The sequence below is a fragment of the Canis lupus genome, chromosome X (genome assembly GCF_011100685.1).
Source record: "Canis lupus familiaris isolate Mischka breed German Shepherd chromosome X, alternate assembly UU_Cfam_GSD_1.0, whole genome shotgun sequence".
Lineage (NCBI taxonomy): Eukaryota > Metazoa > Chordata > Mammalia > Carnivora > Canidae > Canis > Canis lupus.
In genome coordinates, this window is record NC_049260.1 from 113,446,442 (window position 1) to 113,461,572 (window position 15,131).

The window sequence follows — 15,131 nt, forward strand, 5'->3', positions numbered from 1 at the left end:
TTTGTCATAATCAGGCCTATAGGTCTGACTTTGGCAAACGTAAGCTTTCTGCAGGGTAGATTAAGCCTCAGAAGCAAAAAAGTCAATCAAAGCAAAATCTTTTTTTTTTTAATTTTCTTTATTTATTCATGAGAGATGCAGAGAGAGAGAGAGAGAGAGAGAGAGAGAGAGAGAGAGGCAGAGACACAGGTAGAGGGAGAAGCAGGCTCCACGCAGGGAGCCTGATGTGGGACTCGATCCCGGGACTCCAGGACCACGCCCTGGGCCGAAGCCAGGCTCCAAACCGCTGAGCCACCCAGGGATCCCCCAAAGCAAAATCTTTAACATCTAGTTAAAAGACAGCTTCAAGATCACCTATTCCCCGTCCCACATTCTGCAGATAAAAAGGAATGAGAGTCTGGAATGGCAATGCATTTTCCCCAACATGCCACCACATGTCCAGGCTAATCTGAAGTAATTGCACGTAGACAATAAATATAAAATGAAGGTGTAACAGATTTCAACTGAGTGCCACCAAAGAATAAGCCTCCTTTATGAAGGAAGTGACACACGCAAATATCAGGAGAACTTCTGATTTGAAATGGCATCTAAAATACAATCATTTCTGGAATTGGCAGAGTAAGGAATTCCAAATATTTATTCTTCCAGGAAAGCAAGGGAAATACTAGTAAAAATTGCAAAATCAACTTTCAGAATTACAGAAATTGACTAAAGGCTTACAACAATCCAAGGAGTGTTTATTGAAGGAAGATGGTTGAATCTCAGCACAAAGTGTGAGCTTTATGGGACTTTAGTTGTCCTATTCCCATTCCTCTCTCCCAAGCTCCACAGTAGATTTGAACACTAATAGCCTCACAACCACAACAGTTCTTAAAATCAGTCACTTAGGCAAACATTATATGTTCTCATTCATTTGGGGAATATAAATAATAGTGAAAGGGAATATAAGGGAAGGGAGAAGAAATGTGTGGGAAATATCAGAAAGGGAGACAGAACGTAAAGACTGCTAACTCTGGGAAACGAACTAGGGGTGGTAGAAGGGGAGGAGGGCGGGGGGTGGGAGTGAATGGGTGACGGGCACTGGGTGTTATTCTGTATGTTAGTAAATTGAACACCAATAAAAAATAAATTAAAAAAAAATCAGTCACTTAGGGCGCAGAATGTGTTTGGAACTCCCCACATCACCCAATCTCCAAATAACTGTTACTATTTGACCTGTTTGGCAGTTCCCTGAAATAGCCCCATTTGCCATACTTGTCTTTATTTGATGTGATTCAGTTCCATCATGTGAAAAAGTCCTATCCCCAGAGTGTTTGTCAAAAACAATCAGCAGCAATTGTTTAATATTGTTGCTGTATGAAGTAATGATATCATTTGGGACAAACAAGAGACTGGGCAAAAGTTAAAAGAAATACTTGGAAAATGAGATATCCATAGAGAACTTTGGAAAACTACACATTTTTTTGAGGATCTACAAGTCAGTGCACATGTGTAGGGTTATATGAGGTGGCCAGAGTATATCTGAAAACACTCAAAACTTTCACCTCAGACTGATCCTAGCTTTCCCTTCCTACTTGTGTAGAACCCTAAGACAGAACTGTCAACTGCTTGCCTAAGAGTTTGAAGGCATGCCTAAGCCTACATGTAGAAACCTTGAAAAAATAAGAGATCGATTATTTAATTAAACTTCATTTGATCAGTATCTTTCTACTTCATCTGCTTGGATTATCAGAAAACCAAACTGTGGGGGGATCCCTGGGTGGCTTAGTGGTTTGGTGCCTGCCTTCGGCCCAGGGTGTGATCCTGGAGTCCCAGGATTGAGTCCCGCATTGGGCTCTCTATGTGGAGCCTGCTTCTCCCTCTGCCTGTATCTTTGTCTCTCTCTGTCTCTGTGTGTGTGTGTGTGTGTCTCTCATGAATAAATAATAAAATTAACAAAATAAAATAATAAAATAAAATAAAATAAATAAAATAAAATAAAATAAAATAAAATAAAATAAAATAAAATAACAAGAAAACCAAACTGTGAAGTTAAGGGAAAGATAGGAAATCAGTATAGCAGATATGCCCTCAATGAAACATATTGAGACGAGGAATAAGACTGAGATCTGTGTGTATCGGTCATATTCTAACATATGAAATTTCACTTTTAAAGTCACCAAAGGTGGCTTCTATTGCTATTGGATGTAGTTCTTCTCAGTCACCTGGATGGGTCAATAGAGAACAAGAATGTAAATAAACCTCTTTATTTACACCAGGACGAATATCAAAGGAGCTCTAAGTGCCCTTAAACTGGACTCAGGTTCTTTTAGAGTTCCATTTGCCACAGGAATCACCAGGGAATCCAAGTTACTACCCCCAAAATGAAAGCAGTAAGGTAGTCTTAGGTTAGCCCAGCTTGCTGCAACTGCAATTTTTTTGTTATTGTTGTTGAATCTCCATTCCATACAAATTTACCTAATCCTATCCTAGCAGTTTTTTTTTTTTAAGATTTTATTTATTCATAAGAGACAGAGAGAGAGGCAGAGACACAGGCAGAGGGAGAAGCAGGCTCCATGAAGGGAGCCCAACGTGGGACTCAATCCCAGGACACTGGGATCATGCCCTGAGTTGAAGGCAGATGCTCAATGACTAAGCCACCCAGGCGTCCCCCCCTTTTATTTTTAAAGATTCTATCCTAGCAGTTTTTAAGCATATAGGTAAAGAGGGGGATTATAGGACTTCACCAGCACACAAAACTCAATAACCTGTTTGGTTTAATTGATCTTTTATACTTCCTCAGAGAACAGTGAAAGGTACATAATTAAAGGCATGGTGTTTCAAGTTTTCCAGAATTCTGGGGAGTTTGCCCCAGTATTAATTCAAATAAAAAACTCTAATAAAACTACTAGAAACTTTTAGAAACAGATACCCGCTAAAAAAAACTAAGGAAAAGAAAAAAAATGAAGAAATAGCACCTATATCCACTTCATTAAATTAATGCACCCTCAATGGCCTCATTTCTCTTTCTCTGACACACACGTGTGCACGCACACACACACACTTAACTAAGCTTCAGAACTAGAACTAGATATGAAGATTAGTGGAAAGTTATTTTGTATGCCAGGACCCTTACCCTTCATATAGAAAATTCTTCCTGTAATCCCATGCACCTCCATTTCAACCAGGAGGTTCTAGTGGGTCTGTGTTTTCATATCCTTTTCATTCAGTGATGGTTAATTGGTTTTGTGCAGCTGATCAAAGTTGGGCAAATATTAATACCTCACAACTACATGTCATTAGTCCAGAGTTAAGAACATGACTGAAGCCTAGCCAAACAGAACCCTAAACTGATTTTTTTTCCCAAAATGCAACAGAGGAAAAGAGATAGTTTCCTTCTGAGTATGATGCAGAAATATGAAGCATGAGAACTGCTAGTGGATGTGTTTCCTAGTGTGGAGAGAATCAGGTTGAGTGAATAAAACCAACATAGAAACAGAAGTAGAGATGAGAGATGGACAGAGAATCTAGATGACATTGGAGTTCATTGCTCCCGTTGTCCTGGAGGCCATTTGAACCACTGCCATTTCCATGGTTACATGTGCCTTAGGATAAATCCTCCTGCTTGCTTTAGCTGGTTAGAATTAAGTTTCTGTCAGTAGTGACCAAAAAAGCCCTGACTAATATAGAAAGAAATTTAACCATAGCCAAACTGGATAGACAGCATGGAAAGCATTATGTAAAGAAGGCTTCAGAAAAAAATAATATGTTACCTGGATTTTGAAGATAAGTACACCATCACCCATCAGAGAATAAGGAAAAATAATACTGTAGTCAGAATGACATCAATAGGCAAGACAGATGGGAGATGGACCAGATTTGCTAAGCTTTGTGGACATATAGTCAGAGAAATCCAGAATAAAATTCAAGTACATCTCAGGGGAGAAAATTGGCCTAAAGATATGACTCTAATAGTTAAAACATCTAGTTGTTATTTGAAGCCATGAGAGAAAAGATATCACCCCAGGAGTGAATGATACATGAAAAAGAAGCTTCAGACAGAACACTGAGGAGCACCGCATTTAATAGATGAGGAGATGGAAGGGAGCTGGCATAGGAGCTAAGAAGAAAAAATCAAAAATGGGAGGAGAGCCAAAAGAGACTATTACTTCAGAAGTCATGGGACAGAAAAAAAAAAAAAAAAAAAAAAAAGCACGGAATATGCTACAGGATAGAGAATTAACATAAGAAATAAATGATGGGGGCAAGAAGATGTTACAGGACTATTGTCCTGGTCTAGGCAAGAGAAAATAAGGATGATACTATGTACACAGTAGACAGGAGATATTAGGTAACATTTAGGTGTTTATGTGCTCAAGACTTAGTAATTATTTGGATGTAAATGGTCAGAAAGGGGGTACCTGGGTGACTCAGTCGGTTAAGTGTCTGCCTTCAGCTCAGGTCATGATCCCAGGGTTCTGGGATCAAGCCCTGTGTTGGGCTCTCTGCTCAGTGGGGAGCCTGCTTCTCCTTCTCCCTCTGCCTACCACTCCCTCTGCTTCTACTCTCTCAATCTGTCAAATAAATAAAAATCTTAAACAAACAAACAAACAAACAAACCTGACTCTTGGTTTCAGCTGAGGTCATGATCTCAGGGTCATGAGATCTAGCCTCACGTTAGGCTCTGAGCCCAGCACAGTCTGAGATTCTCTCTCTCTCCCTCCCCCTTGCCCCTCCCCTTGCTCATGCAAGCACATGCTCTCCATAAATAAATAAGTAAACAAAATGTGTTTTTAAAAAGGCCAGAAGGAGGAAGTCATGGATATTATCCAGTTTGCTGGCTAGGACTACTGGGTATATAATTAGCGCCATTCGCTGAGCCAAGAAATATAGGCTGAGGAGCTCTGTTTGGTAGGAACAATGAGAAGTCAGATGCTTAACCGATTGTGCCACCCAGGTCCCCCTGGATACGTTGATTTTTAAAGTGCCTATTCTATATTCAAGTAATATGTCAAGTGGAGATTTGAAAATACGGTTTTGGAGCTCAAAAGTTTGTGCTAGAGATATAATATTATGAGTCACCTGCTTATATTTGATCTCAAGAAGCCTATGATTTTGCCTATGGCAAAAGTGAGCTGTGAAGGGGGTCAAAGAGATCCCTGAGGAACTCCAACATTTAAGGGCCAGATAAATGATAATGAGTCCTCAGAGGAGAATTTTGAAAGAGCAACTAGAGAGGTAGGAGGAGGACCAGAAATAGGTGGTTTCTTAGGATCCAAAGGAGCCCTCATGGGTAGTCAGTTCTGTCATAATAGAACTGTCTGGTGAAAAGAAGACTGAAACTATTACTTGGATGAATATGGAGGTCATTGGTAACTATGGAGTAAGACATTTTTGTGGAAACACTGATGGTGGAGAAATAGGAAAAGACTGAAGTGGTTTAAAAAGTAAACAGATCATAAGATTATGAAGATAGCAAATATAGGCAACTCTTACAAAGTCTCCTCTAAGAGGAAGGAGAAATAAAGAACTAGCTGCAGGAAGAAACTTTTAGTGCTATTGTGAAAGTATCTATTTATTTTTTAATATATCTTCTCTTTCATACTGGTGTAAGGTCAGATGATGAAGAGTCTTAAATTCCACCATAAGGAGTTTGGACGTTTTTCCTGTAGACAGAATGGGACCATTGGGAACGACAGAAACAGATCTAGATTTTATTTTATTTTATTTTATTTTATTTTATTTTATTTATTTCATTTTATTTTTTTCAGATCTAGATTTTATTTATTTTCTTTTTTTTAAGATTTCTTTTTTTAAATAATTTTTTTCTTTTATTTATTATTTATGATAGTCACACAGAGAGAGAGAAAGAGAGGCAGAGACACAGGCAGAGGGAGAAGCAGGCTCCATGCACCAGGAGCCCGACGTGGGATTTGATCCCGGGTCTCCAGGATCGCGCCCTGGGCCAAAGGCAGGAGCCAAACCTCTGCGCCACCCAGGGATCCCCAGATCTAGGTTTTAATGAGAGTAAGAGAGTTTTTAAGGATAAGATTAACAAAAAAGAGACAAAGTAGGTGACTATTAGAACAAGTCAGCTGAGGGATAATAAATGTCTAAAATAAGGCAGGAGTGGGGATGCCTGTGTGGCTCAGTCAGTTAAGCGTCCAACTCTTGGTTTTGGCTCAGGCCATGATCTCATGGGTCCTGAGATCCAGCCCCACATCAGGCTCCACACTCAGCATGGAGTCTGCTTGAGATTTTATCCCTCTGCCCCTCCCTCCACTCATGCACACACTCTCTCAAATATATCTTTTTTTTTAATTTTTTAAATTTATTTATGATAGTCACACAGAGAGAGAGAAAGAGAGAGGCAGAGACACAGAGGGAGAAGCAGGCTCCATGCACCGGGAGCCCAACATGAGATTCGATCCCGGGTCTCCAGGATCATGCCCTGGGCCAAAGGCAGGCACCAAACCGCTGCGTCACCCAGGGATCCCTCTCAAATATATCTTAAAAAAATAAAATAAGGCACTTGTAGTGTTTTTAGGGATGTTGATGAGATGTAATTAACAGGATATGGAGCCAAAACTAATGAGAATACTAAGCTTGACCCATAAATATTACTCCTGAGTGAATAGGTCAATGGTGGTGTCACATATAGAACTGGAAACACAGGAGGGACGAGTATATAGGTAAGGGAATGGTTGGATTTGAATACACTGTACTTGTGAAATGCCCAAGTGGAAATGTGTACTAGATGTATAGGAGATGGAAGATGGAAAGAGATGATTAGGTAAAAGAATAACTTACTTAAGGTGTTTCATTGCATAGAAGCCTGGTGTAAACTCTTTAATTTCAAAATCCAGAAATGTTTCTTTTGTTTGAAGCTATATTTATGTTTTCATTTTCCTAGATTGAATATATGTTATCGTAAAATATACAGTTTCATTAGTTAAAAGGGTTTTCCATCTCTAGGAAACTGTGTATCAAGAGTTACACAAGAGTTGTGTAATTCGATAAAAATCCCAGAGGATATTTCAGGGAGAAATAACTACCAAAGAAACTAACACATTTAGACTGACAACTCTAAATGATATATTTTTGTTTTCCCTGAAAAATAAACAATTCTTTGGCTTGGTTTATTATTAATATCATCTCTCTCATATATGCTTTAAAATTACCCTCTAAGACATAAAATTCATCTTAAATATGCACTACCCTATGTTTATCTTGATGGGTTGAGGTTGGCTGACTTTATGGAGCACTGCAATGTGCAAGCCCTTCAAATCAACTGCAGTTCATTTTATTTGGAATAGTGAATTTGTTAACACTTTAAGTGAAATTTTAGGAAAATTATTGTATCACATTTGTTTCCTGAGTTAGAGGGACATATAAGTCTGTATACATATTTTATTCCTAACTGCCATCTCCAAAATCAAGGGACCCTGACTGAGAAACTTTATTGTTTGCATGCACTCTGCCAAATTTTTTTTTAAATAAATTTATTTTTTATTGGTGTTCAATTTGTCAACATACAGAATAACACCCAGTGCTCATCCTGTCAAGTGCCCGCCACCCAGTCACCCCCACCCCCCGCCCACCAAATTTTGACATCCGGCACAGACACAGTGTAACACATACTCATTTCCTGAGTGATATGGGAGGTGTGGAACTCATTTCCGCTTATGAATAAAATATTTTGTTTAAGTTTCTCAGTTATTTTACTCTGAAGATATTTTTTTCTTATATGTATTGTGTTCTAGAAAGATTCTGCTGTGGTTGTGATTCATTAACTCTATGCAATAACATGTATGGTGTAAGAAGGACAGTAATATGTAATAGGACAGATTGAGACGGACTGGAACTGCAGGTCCATAGATGCCAAACAGTCTCCATACATGACCCTAAAAAAGTTATTGAATCTCTCTAAGCCACAGACTATCTCTCTACACAACGCTAATGTTGAGCTCTTTGGAAACACTAGATAACTAACTGAATTCAAAATTCTTACCTTATGTCCCTGCTCTGAATTAAGTTCTCTTTCTCCATCCTTCAAGAGTAGTCTGAGAACTTGATTACTGGTCTTACTATATTATTTTTAAAGGTTTTGTGCACAGGCCTGCACCATGAGGATTTTATGTCGTATTCATCTGCTTATCATCCACACAAAGCCAAGGGCACAGAGCCATAGTGCTCAGTAAAGCACTATATTACCCTGAATATTTCCCCATTTTTATCCTATTGATCTTATTTGTATAGGATTAAACACTGGTCTTTGCAGCTTCACGAGCAGAGAAGATGTATCATTATATGTCCATTTTATTTTTTAATTATTATATTTTTTTGTTTTAAAGATTTATTTATTTTAGAGAAAGAGCAAGCACAAGCAAGGAAGGGGTAGAGGCAGAGAGAGAATCTCAAGCAAATTCCATGCTGGGTGCAGAGCCCGAAGTGGGGCTCAATCTCACAACCTGAAGATTACAACCGGAGCCGAAACCAAGAGTAGGAGACTTAACTAACTGAGCCACCTAGGCACCCATTATTTATCCACTTTAAACATCAACTCCTCTAAAAGGGCAGAAGTTCTCTTGTCAATCAGATTTTGTTGGTGAATTATAAAATGCTGAATTTAATTTGCAATAGAAAGACTCTATTATAATTGTTATTAATTCTGGCTGATTATATAGCTTAAAGCCATTCCATGCATAATGGATTTGGTTTCTGATATAAAATCTATAAAAGATATAAGAGATTAGAAGGGAGGGTCAAGGCCTTCCAGTCTCAAGACAATCAGACATTCACTTGAACCCAAGTTTAGCATAGACAAACTAGCAATGGAAGAATGATATTGAATAAAAATAAATTTATTTCCTTATTGAAGTTGAAGAAAAAGTGGGAAAGCTTCAAAAATAAATACATGCCCCAGAGCAGTTTTGCAGAAGTGAAAAACAGACCACTGATAGACCATGTTGAAATGGGGGGAAAAAAAGATCAATTATTCAAATGAATTTCAAGTCAATAATCTAGCAAGAATATATCGTGGGTACGGCAAAGTCACTGGCACTCTGTGGGCAATGCAAAGCTATAATAGATTCAATACCTGACCTCAAGAAGCTGGTCACCTAGGGAAATAAAGATACAAATTCAGGTCATTACAATACCAAACAGACTGTAATGGACACCAGAGCAGAGGTCCAGAGTACTACAGAAACATAGATGATAAGAGAAATTCATTTGACCAAGGACTGAGGAAAGGGCGGACTAAGAAAGTAACATTTAAATTGGACATTCCCTTGAAGGAAGGAGAGTATTTTGACAAGAAGACATGAGGAGGGGGCAGCCCGGGTGGCTCAGCGGTTTAGCGCCACCTTCAGCCCAGGGTGTGGTCTTGGAGACCAAGGTTCGAGTCCCATGTTGGGTTCCCTGCATGGAGCCTGCTTCTCCCTCTGCCTGTATCCCTGCCTCTCTCTCTGTGTGTCTCTCATGAATAAATAAATAAAATCTTAAAAAAAAAAAAAAAGAAGACATGAGGAGGGATGGTAGAAACAATGGCTCAAAAGTGGAAGAAGAAGCACATTAGAAAACTGTAAGCAGTCGACTCAAGTGGTACTGGATATACTTGATGTTTATTGTTTTGGCTTGCCAGCATCTTGTACCTCTTTCTTCTAGGACTGGTACCCACAATATCTTCTGGAGTTGGCATTTCCTTTCATTGGGTTGGAACTGAACTGACTCCAATAGTGTGGAGTGCAAGATCCAGGCCCGGCCAATTGACTCACAGAACACCCTTAGCCACAGTGATGAGTTGGTGAGTGAACATGTGACCTCAGCTAGTCCAATTAGAGTGAATCCTTGGATTGGTACTGAATTTACCGGGAAAAGATATATTCTCTTTACTACTATATTTGAATTTGGGGAGAATAAGCAGGTCACTGGACAAAGCCTGATAATGAAGGCAACACAGGTGACCGCAAGAGCCAAGAGCGGAGATAAATTAAACCCAGATAACCTTGTTTTGGCTCCTAGTTCAAGTCTCACACAGGATTTTTTTTTTTTTATAAGCTAACAAATTCTCCATTTTTAGAGCCTGTTTGTGTTAGGTTTTCTGTCATTTGCACCCAAGGGGTCTTGTGTAATATTCACAGAATAAGAGAATACATGAGAAATGTGCAGAAAATTGGGGTGTAACTTGCATCAGATAATTGCCACGTCTGCCTCTTTTTACCTGCTGCTCCCCACCAAAGCACACAGGCTATTCTCTTGAATAGTCAAACACTACCAATGGGCTAGTAATGAAGGTATGAAAGGTATTGGGGCCGAGGCCTCAGCAGCTCATTGGTCTTCCAGTGGGGCTCCTTATTTTTCCCATCTTTGCAGCAACCAGTTAACAAGCATTCTTCCCCTGGATCCCAAGGGCCTCACTAATTTATTTTGAAAAGTAGCAGAGCTGGTGCCACAACCATCTAGAATCTCTGCAGGATGTGATTTGCAAGAACAGCTTTGAATATAATTCTCTATCTTAGAAAACTACCATTTTATAGGCTTGCATGCAGAAGTATGCTACCTCGCTAAAAATAGGTCGCCCTCCGTTATGTTGAAAAAATTAAAAAGGTCTTAAAAAAGAGAGGTGAATGGATGAAAATTATGAAAAGTTCCTTTTGGCAGAGGACAGAGCCTTTAAAATGTTAATAACAATAATCCTCCCTGATTTAATAACATTCCATTTATTACTTCCTAAAACATTCACTGAAAGCTGACTGTGCTAGATATTTTGCCGATAGAGATGAATTTGTTGTTCTAGCCCTCAAGGAACTCCGAGTTCTAGGAGGACAGAGGAGACCATCTTTCCTTCCTTTATTCATTCAGCCAAAATTCCTGCCACATTGCCAGATACTCTTAGGCATTATGGATTGAACAAGAAAAAATATTAAAGGTAGAAATTGGGCCTGAGTTGCGGAGGCTATGCATTGACAAACTACCAGGCAAAGAACTGAGTGAAATGATAGACTTAACTAGTACGTGGTAGCCCAAATGCAGGCAAAGCAGATGACGTCAGTTCTAGAAGAAGCAGGCTCCCACACTGCTTGGGGCTGCTACTCTCTAACGGACAATGACTCTGACAAGGAGCTTCCTTTTCAACTTTTTAAAAAATTTTTAAAAATATTTGTTTATTCATCATTCATTCATTCATGAGAGATACACAGAAAGAGGCAGAGACATAGAATGAGGGAGAAGCAGGCTCCTCACAGGGAGCCTCATGTGGGACTCAATCCCTCAAACCGGGATCACACCCTGAGCCTAAGGCAGACGCTCAACCACTGAGCTACCCAGGCATCCCTCTTTTCAATTTCTTATTTTGAAATAATTATAAATTCAGAGGAAGGTACAAAGATAGTATATACAGGTCCTCTGTATCTTTCACCCAGTCTCCCCCAATAGCTACATCTTATACGTAAAATAGCATCAAAACCAGGGAACTGATACTGATATGATGTGTGAGTATAGCTCTATGTCATTTGATCACATACGTAAGGTTGGTAAAACCACCACCGTAGTTGAGATACAGAAGTGTTTCACCATGACAACATGACAAAGATCTCCTTCGTGCTACCCCTTTTTTAAAATTTTTTAAAAATTTTTTTTTAGCTTCAGGTTTTTATTTTTTATTTTTATTTATTTATTTTTTTATTGGAGTTCAATTTGCCAACATATAGCATAACACCCAGTGCTCATCCCGTCAAGTGCCCCCCTCAGTGCCCGTCACCCAGTCACCCCCACCTCCCTCCCACCTCCCTTTCCACCACCCCGTGCTACCCCTTTAAAGCCACAATGCCATCCCTGCCCCTGCCCACCATCTCTAACTTCTGGCAGCCACTAGGATGTATGCCATCTGTGTGGTTTCTGACAAGGAGATCTTTAAACTTTTCTTTTGAGAATAATGCCCTTCAAATCCAGTTGTGAATGCATTTGTCAACAAACCTGTTAGAAATCTAGAAGCCCAGATGAGCTTACTCCCCCTGATTTCTGACTATGAAGGAAGGCAGTAAAGCACAGGCTTCCTGGGTGTAGTTGCAAGGCACCTTACCAAGAGATACAATAGATAGCACTCCAGTGGAGTCTGTTTTGTGTTGGCAGTGCTATTGTAACATGTGAGGTTTTGATCATCATCCAATATAGTTTAAGATTGTTGGTAAGATGTTTTAATATTGAGTTTATTTTTTTAAAAAAATATGTGTGCGGTAATTATCTCTGTGTCCACCATTAATTAGTGTCTAAAGAGAGGTTACTTAATCCGCAGAGTTGGTACCATGTAAGAAGACATCTAGTGACCAAACCAGTGAGCAGTTGACAAAAATAAGTAGAGATCTACTAGAAAGGCTGGGAAGAGCAAATCTAACAGTTCAACTTACCTACGTGATAATATCTTTCATATGGTGAAGCGCCACTTTTGGGAACAATATGACCAGATCAATGTATGTTTGTTTTTTTTACACTATATTCCCCATGGCCAGTGATCTGAGTCACACTGTGTGCATTATACATACAGCTTCTTCACAGGGTTTTTAGTAACTTAGAATGAAATTTTGGCCACTTTTTAAGGCAAAATGGTTTAATCTCCAAGATATAGTTCTCCTGTGGAAAACCATTGTCTTGGACATCTGCTGAGTATCTAATAGAATCATTTGTGTATGTGGGAAGTTGGGCTTATATAGAGGACCTCTTTTTGTGCCAGAAAAAGCACATGCTAAACATAAAAGAAATCATTATGAACTGGATTAATAGATGTATAGAGAAAGAAGTTGAGAATCTGCCATTGGTAAGATCTGGCAACAGGTGCAGGATATTCAAACCCTAATTTCTCATGAATGAGGAATGAACATCTGTTCAGAATAGTAATGGAAGGGAATATTCAGATCTCAACTAAATACACTTGCAACAACAGGAGCCATGGGACCATAACCAAGACATTTTTTCCGTATCCATTTCTGTGCTAGTTAATACTTCACTAACTCTGAGTTGAGCAGTATTCTACAGAAAAAGTTCCAATTCGGTTGTGCATTCTGATTACCACTGGAGCTTACTTAAAATGCTGATACCTGTTTCACACCTCAGGAGTACTGAATCAGAAAAGTCAGGAGTGATGTTCTAGAATATGTATTGTTGCAAAGCTCCTCCACTGATTCCAATGTGCTGTCAAGTTTGGAAACCACTGCTCTAAATGCTGTTCAGTAGAATAGGTCCAGAACTGAATTTACCACTGCCCTCCTTGATTCTCAGTCTACGAGCCATCCAATCCATCCCGCCTTCTATATATATGTATTTCTTAAATCCATTTCCTTCTTCCAGGTCCTACTGCTACTGCCTTAGTTCTGGGTATTATGAACTTGGGCCATAGCGGTAGTTAGTTACAGTCTTGCATCTGGAAGGCACTGACACATTATATCACCAGCATCCATCCACAGATGGGCCTCACAACAGCCCTGCTTGGAAGACAATGTGCAACATAGTTCTGCTCCTGACAACAGACATTATTGCAGAGATTCTAGAGGGAAGAGGAAGCAGGTGTGATGAGATAGCTGGGGCAAAACATAGTGTGTTGTGGGAGAAGAGGCAGGAGTAAAGCAAGAATATGTCAAATTGGATATTCGATTTTATGTCTGATTTTCTCAGGAAATATTTATTCCCTTGCAATGTGTGGAGATGTTAGAGTTATATTTAAATCGGACTTGTTATGGCCCTGTTGAAAATGTTACACTAACCCCACACCCCACTGACTTGGTTATAAATTCTAGATCTTTGTATGATACTTTAAGCACTGTATGATTTGCCCCTGACTGCCCCACTTCCTTCAACTGTTTCTATGCTTTTTGCTTCAATAATTTTTAGCTTCTTTTTTTTTTTAAAGATTTTATTTGTTTATTCATGAGAGACATACAGAGAAAGAGAGGCAGAGACGTAGGCAGAGGGAGAAGCAGGTTCCATGCAGGGAGCCCAACGTGGGACTCGATCCTGGATCTCCAGGATCAGGCCCTGGGCTGAAGGTGGCGCCAAACTGCTGAGCCACCCGGGCTGCCCAATTTTTAGCTTCTTAAAGTTTCATCAATATACCACATTGTTCTATACTCTCTGCCTTGACACATGTTGTTGTTTCTTTTGCTCAAACCATTCCTATTCATCCTTCACATTTTCAATTCAGAGGCCATCTCCTCTGAGAAACTGCCTCCAAACACCCTAACACTAGACATACTTAAACATTTACTCCTTAGTTTCTTCTATATTTTCTAGACATTTCTACTCTGACCTTAATCATTAATTATTTGTTTATGTACCTGTATCTCTATTACATGATCAGTTCCCTGAAGCTATGCTTTTTTTTTCTGCTTTATTTTTCCATATCCATAAATATTTTGAAACCTTAATTAAAATTTCATTGCTGCCAGTGCTCTCTTCAGCGGCACATATACTAAAATTGGAGTGATATAGAGATTACATTGGCCCCTGTACAAGGATGACACACAAATTCATGAAGCATTCCATTTTTTTGTATTTAAGTGATGAATCACTAAATTCTGCTCCAGAAGCCAATATTGCACTGTATGTTAACTAACTTAAATTTGAATTAAAAAGAATTTCACTGCTGCATAATATTTCATATTTTATGACTATTCTCCAGTTTCTGGAATTTTAGGATTATCCCTATTTTCTCTTTTATACATAATGCCACAAAACACATCTTTACATATAAATATTTGACTGCTTCAGCATATATTTCTTTTGGGAATATTTATAGAATTTGGTTTAATGCATCAATAAATACGGGCTATAAGACCTTTTGATTCAGATTGTCAAAGAGCTCTAAAGAAAATCTATAAATTTGGAACTCTCATCAGCCGTTATTAGGTCAATGATATTCACAAATCCTCTTTTCTTCTCTATTGACACATTTATCCTTGGTAAAATTATGTAATGCCATACATCTAAATATAGTTTGTTTACAAAGGTATATGTTATATATACATATATAACTCATGAATTTAAATTTATAAGTTTACTCATAAAAATGTATTTCTGGCAGGCCCTATGTTTCCTATAGAAACTCCTGACTCATATATTCAACTGCCTATTTGACATCTTCACAGAATTCATCAAAA

General features: G+C 38.9%; 1 non-coding gene across 1 annotated transcript; it reads left to right on the forward strand.

Moving 5' to 3' along the window:
* Positions 1–14,419: 14,419 nt before the first annotated feature.
* LOC119868618 lies at positions 14,420–14,523 on the forward strand. Its single transcript, XR_005386601.1, has one exon. It is a non-coding gene; the product is annotated as a U6 spliceosomal RNA (small nuclear RNA).
* Positions 14,524–15,131: the final 608 nt, after the last annotated feature.